Here is a 5,920-nt window from a genome sequence, read left to right as displayed (position 1 = left end):
ATAACCCTAGGAAACAAGTGATGGAGCTGGTATTTCTACCTTTGAGAATGTGGTATCAACAGAAGTAAGAAATTTAAACAGTAGAAGGAGAAAAACAGCACCAAGGCTGCACCTGGTGTTTTTCTGAATGCTTGGATGCTTGTGCTGTAGGTGACCAATAGTGATGTGTTGTAGTTAAATAACAGCCAATGAACCTATTGTAGTAGTTTAGTGGCCAATRAATGTGTAACACAATTGATAACATGCAAAAGTTATAAATGAGACTGATTCTTGGAATAAACACATCTTATTTCTGGCTTTTTGGCCTTTATGAGGTACTCTGTGTGTGTGTGTGTGCGTTGTGCTCGCCCCAACAGCGACACTGCTGCTCCAGGGAGATGGTGGGGATGGGCCTGAGCTCTGCTCAGTGCCTCGGTCACAGAAATTCAAATACAGATTGGATCGGTGTCATTGCAAGGAAAAACTGCCCCTGGAACAGCACGAGCACTCTCASTCATCAGCCACACTATGGTGACTCCTGGGCAGGAGCACACGGCACACAGATCCCTTGGGAAAGGTGGGAATAACAAAATTCTCCCCAGGAGGGGGTCCCAGGGGTGCTGCTCATCCCCAAGGACAGAGGGGCTGCAGATGCTCAGTTTTACACCCTGAACACCAMGCAAGGCAGAATCAGGTCACACACACTCATCTGATTCTTGAAAAAAAAATGTGATAACACCAGGCTTTTTACCCCTGCACTGGGCATTGGTCAGTCCCACATCCCACATCCAGTTCTGGCTGTAAGTTCATGGAATAAACAGTAAGAAAACTGAAAAAAACTTGCAAGAACCACCASAACCATCAGTCCAAAATCCTTGTCCTGTAAAGAAAGACCTGAGATATTCTAATTTGTTCAAATAATGGGACTTTGGACACCGTGTGTGAGAATTTTAATTCTCTGCTGTAGGGAAAGAGGACACAACTGCTGCAAGGGGAGGCTGGACACATCCCATGTACCCGAATCCCAGATGTGCTCACAGCTCCTGGGTGTGAACAAGAGGAATTTCCCTGAAGGACTCATGGAATTGTGGATAAACAGCTTGTGGGCTGTGCCCAGCACCCTCTGAGGGAACAGAGTTCCCTGATCTCCATCCCAAATTCCCCTGACACAGCTCCAGCCAYTCCSTGAGTCCTGGAGTCTTCCTYAGAGAAATTCCCTGAGACAATTCCCAAAATTGGGACAATATTCCCAAATTTGACAATACCCAAACTCCCCCTCCMTGAACCCTGAGGACATYRCTGACCAGGGGCTGCAAGACTTGSGTGCCACTGAATGGGCAACACYGAGWGCAGGGGYCRAGTCAGAACATTCCTGACCCCAAAGCAACCAGTTCCTCCCCCAATAAAACAGCCACAAGTGACTCCAGCAGATGTTTCCCTTCACAGCCACGTTCACCTGGCTAAAATMAAAGTTTTAAGCACAAGCAGGGCTTGATTAAAATAGACAGGTGATGACAAATCACAAATGTCACCTCTCAAACCACCRCGGGATCCTCCGCACCACGCAGGAATTTTGATTAAGTTTATCTCCCCGCTGCTGATTTCACCAACGTGGCCCAAATGTCAATACCATTATGAGAATCTTTCCAAACACAAATTACAGCAGTGCAGACATCTCCAACCAGTTCAGTTCATCATGAGGGCTCCAAAGCAAAGGTCACTGCTGTAACCTGATCCTTAAATTATGCCAYTCAATGACAGTCAGAGGCTGAAGAGGGACATCAGCAGGACTCAAACAAACGAGTATTGGGGAAAAAAATTGAGGGAAAATTCATAAAAACTGGTGAGAATGGGAGAGTTACTGGTGTTACCAAGGGAAGCCAAACTCTGTTTTAACCCAGAACATCACCTGCCCAAAGACAAGAGAAAGTTTATTTGTTCAAATCTCTCTCTTCAATTTATTGSAGAGATCAGAAGTACTGATTCAGTATAACAGGGATTTTCTACTCGGGAGTGTAATTCCCCTTTTAATTAAAATCAAAGCATTCTGGTGTGATTGGATCACTGGGATGCAGCAGCAGGAACCAGTGTGGATGGTGAAGCCCCAGCCCAGCATGGAGATKTTTATCTCTGCAATTCATCTCGGGGCAGGTTACAGGAAGTTCAGGGTTCCCAGGCAAAATTTCCCCAAAAGTAGAGCTGGGTGGAATTTCCCTCTCCTCTCATTCTCTAAAGCCAGAGTTACTCCAGCTAATCCCATTAATCTTCCTGTGGGATTGATGCTCCAACACAGAGAGAGACTGAAGGAATTGGGTTCTGCTTTGAATTCAGATCTGGGACAGGGAAAGGGCCACATCTGAGGCAGAATTTTTATTTTCTCAATTGCCAGAGTTTTGATTTATCAAATCCTTTGCCACTGGAAAGAGAAAACAAAGTAAAGTTGTCATGGTTTGAGTCCTGGCTGAACGCCAAGGCACCCACAACACTTCCCCCTCACCCCCAAGAGAGGCAGAGGGGAGAGCAAAACCCMAATTAACCCAAAAATTTATGGCTTTTAGATAAGATAACGGATTGAGAGAAAGACCTCACACTCCATGATGGTCTAAACAGGCTGGACATGATGCAGAAGACTTCCAGAATCTTCTCACAGGAGTCATTTTATGGGTGGTGGGTTTTCCCCCACCACTAAAAAACTGAACCTAGCAAAACCACCACAAAAGCTCTTCATTGACTTTTGGAAACGGATTCCTCACCRCATCCCGTGGGCTCTGAGCACACATCCATCAGGAGGCAATAATGAGATTTATGACAGGGGCATTTATCCATTTCTGAGGGAATGTGCTAGAAAGGAAAATAAATCAGCTCAAGAGACGCTTCCAACAGAACGCCTTTGGCTACAAAAACAGAACCAGGCCACTCAGGAGAAGGGATTTGGGTAAGAGCATCAACAAACAAAGCCAAGCACTGAGGGAAGTCAGCACAGGAGCAAAGAGTGAATGTCTCATAACAGAGCAGCAKAAACATCTCTAATTCCAGAGGCAGGTTCTGGGGAGGTGGGGGATTGCTGAGCACAGCCAGGATGTTCACATGGGCTTTGTGCTGCTGATCCAGCTCTGAACCTGCAGCTGAACCCGTTTGCCATCCCAAAGTCCTGCTGGAAAGGCTCCCATCAGACCCTCTGTGAGGCTGGGAGCCTCAATGCCCTGCAGATCAACACCCACACTGTGCCCTCAGCCCATGGCAGGAAGGGTTCAACACAAATTCCACTGCTCAGCACCCACGGCCACCTCCTCACCATTCATCTGTCCCCACAAGGAGCTGCTCCATCACCTTCCCAGAGCCTGAGGTGGACAGGCCTGCAGCTCCTGGCTCTTCCTGCCCTTCTCGGAGGTGGGAGTGACACTTGCTTTCTTCTGGCCCTCAAGAACATCTCCTGGTTGCAAGAACCTTTCCACGAGGACTGAGGGCAGCCACCCCATGACAGCAGCCAGCTCCCAAGCTCTTAAGATCTTTTGTGGTGGTTTTGCTAGGTTCAGTTTTTTAGTGGTGGGGGAAAACCATAAAATGGCCCCTGTCAGAAGATTCTGKAAGTTTTCTGCATCATGTCCARCCTGTTTAGAWCATCATGGAGTGTGAAATCTTTCTCTCAAGAGAAAGAGATCTTAAAGGGTCTTTTCCAGCCTAAATGATGCCATGATTTCAACTGCAGCACAGCCTTTGGTTCACTCATTCCAACACCTCCTGTCCCAAGACCCTCAGGAACAAATCCCAGAGCACAGAACTCAACAGAACATGCCTGGGACTCCTTTTCCTGGCAGTTCAGACCTGCTGCTCCTACAAGTGCTCCCTCAACTGCTTCTCCAGCACCCTCAGCTCACTCAGGAGTTATCAGCTCCTTCACCTCCCTCCTCCCTCCACAGGGATGCCTGTGAGGTCCAGTCTCTGGTTTTAAGAGGGGAAGGAAGTGACAGATGTCAAGGGCTTGCCCACTGTTGTCTCCRAAGGAAGAGTTCAGTGCCCAGACTGAGCCTGGCTGGCCCTGGATCCTGGTGCCTCAGGGTGAGCAGAGCACTTCATGTTAAACCCATCAGGAGGAGAAGACCAAGAGAGCACTGGGCCATTCTCAGCGAGRAGGAAGAGTTAACAACAGCAAATGCTGAGTTCAAGCTGTTAAATACTTCTTTACACCAGTGAAGAGCTGACATTTKATGTGACAGCTGATGTTAATAACAGTGACAAACGGGCAGGAACAGTGAACAGAAGCAGAAAAAGAACAAGAGACACAAGAGCCCACAAGTGTTGGATACKTGCAGATCCCTTGGACGTGAACTTCACCCAAGGGAACTCAGAGTGGGTGAAATCATCTCAGAGTCAGTGAGAACCTGAACAGGGTGGGTGAGAAACCAGGGGGAAGATGGTGAATGTCACCCCTGATGTTAAAAAGGGAAAARGGAGGGARCTGTGGGGTTGGGCTAAATTGAGAATTCCCTTTCAACCTCAGCTGTTTTCTTATTGTGTGGTCAGACCTAGAACTAACCTGACTGCTGGAGAATTCTGGCATAATTGTCTTTTTAAGGAGGTAGAAACAAATAARGATTCAAGAAGCAGCCAGAGCAACTTTAACAGACCAGTCTGAGACAACTTTCCTCCAGGAAAAGGTGGGGGTCCCACAAAGATGAAACAAAGAAAGCAAGAGAAGGCCATTTAGACTTTCCTGAAGATATAAATAAAAGGTGTTAGACATCTTCCTAGACATGCAGGGAAAGCACAGGCTGAATGAAGTTAGAGGTGGATGAAAAGTAGATTAAACCCCACAAACTTTAAAGCACAGCGAGAAATGATCCATCCCGAATTTAGCGGCGTGTGGTGCCTGGGAGATGGAACAGAACAGAATGCTCCAATTAAATCTGCACACTCAAAGCCAAGAGCTACAAACACACTGACAGGCAGGATTCACTTCATCTGAAATCCAYGTAACCTGATGCACAAGTTTCTAAATCGGGAGGAATAATCAACTGCATGTTGCAAAATAAATTAAAAAAAATCATCRCAGAGAGGATTCTCACCAGGCCCAGACAGTGCCAGCTGATCCAGAATGGATCCATGCCCCAGCCCTGAGCAGGGAGGGAGGCTRTGGAGGAGAAATGATGATGGGTGATGCAGAGGTTATGAGAAATGGCTTCAGAATCCCAGAGCTGGCCTGGASAGTGCTGGACAGTCAGGAGCAGACTGGATACAAAAGCTGGGAGCAGCAAGGCACCCCAGCCAAGGTCAGACACTGATCTTTCATTAAAATGACCCTATTTCCAGAATAGCTGGATGAGAACCTTTCCATCATTATTCTYCTCTTCCAGTATCTGAGTACTTGGAGAACATTAATGCATTAATTTTTAAGGCAGCTTAGCAGACACAGCTCCAGACAGATTCTGAGGAAGAAARTATTCYGAATGTCTGCTCATTTCAGTGTTCYCCCTGTGCTCTGTTGATACTTCACTGCTCCAACATGAACTGTACTTCAAAACCCAGCTCTGGGTCCCACTCAGCAGGAAGATTGCTCCCAGGAAACAGAAACCACCTCCAAAAAGCCTGGTTTAGCTTATTTGTGGTGGCAGGAGAGGAGGGAGGATTTGGGTTCCATTTCAGTCTCTAAGAAGAAACGTGGCCTCTGACAGGAAATATTTCTATACCTGTTATTAAACCATACCAAATGTCCATGCAGAATTTGCTTTTTGAGGCTTCTACAACAATTAAAATGCCACAGGAGTCAGAGAAATCCCATCCCTGCAAGTCAAGATGGTTTCAAAGCTTAAAATATATTTCTTAAATATATTTCTTAAATAAGGAAAAGGTCAGTACGAGTGTTTTCATTTCAGGCTGAGATGGAACTTCACAGACTTGTTGCAGGAAACAGCTCCAGCCACCAAATATCAAAAATGTTGTT

At 46.5% G+C, this 5,920-nt stretch overlaps 1 protein-coding gene across 1 annotated transcript in view; it reads right to left on the bottom strand.

Annotated features, from left to right (window-relative positions):
- Positions 1-5,920, bottom strand: part of NSF (N-ethylmaleimide sensitive factor, vesicle fusing ATPase) — a 72,233-nt gene that overhangs the window by 30,428 nt on the left and 35,885 nt on the right. The gene's annotated exons all lie outside the window — the stretch shown is intronic.

This window comes from Malurus melanocephalus, unplaced genomic scaffold (genome assembly GCF_030028575.1).
Source record: "Malurus melanocephalus ecotype Western Australia unplaced genomic scaffold, MMel_1.1 scaffold_943, whole genome shotgun sequence".
In the NCBI taxonomy this organism is placed as follows: Eukaryota; Metazoa; Chordata; class Aves; order Passeriformes; family Maluridae; genus Malurus; species Malurus melanocephalus.
Note: the sequence above shows the minus strand (reverse complement) of the source record. Positions and strands in the feature narration are given on the sequence as shown.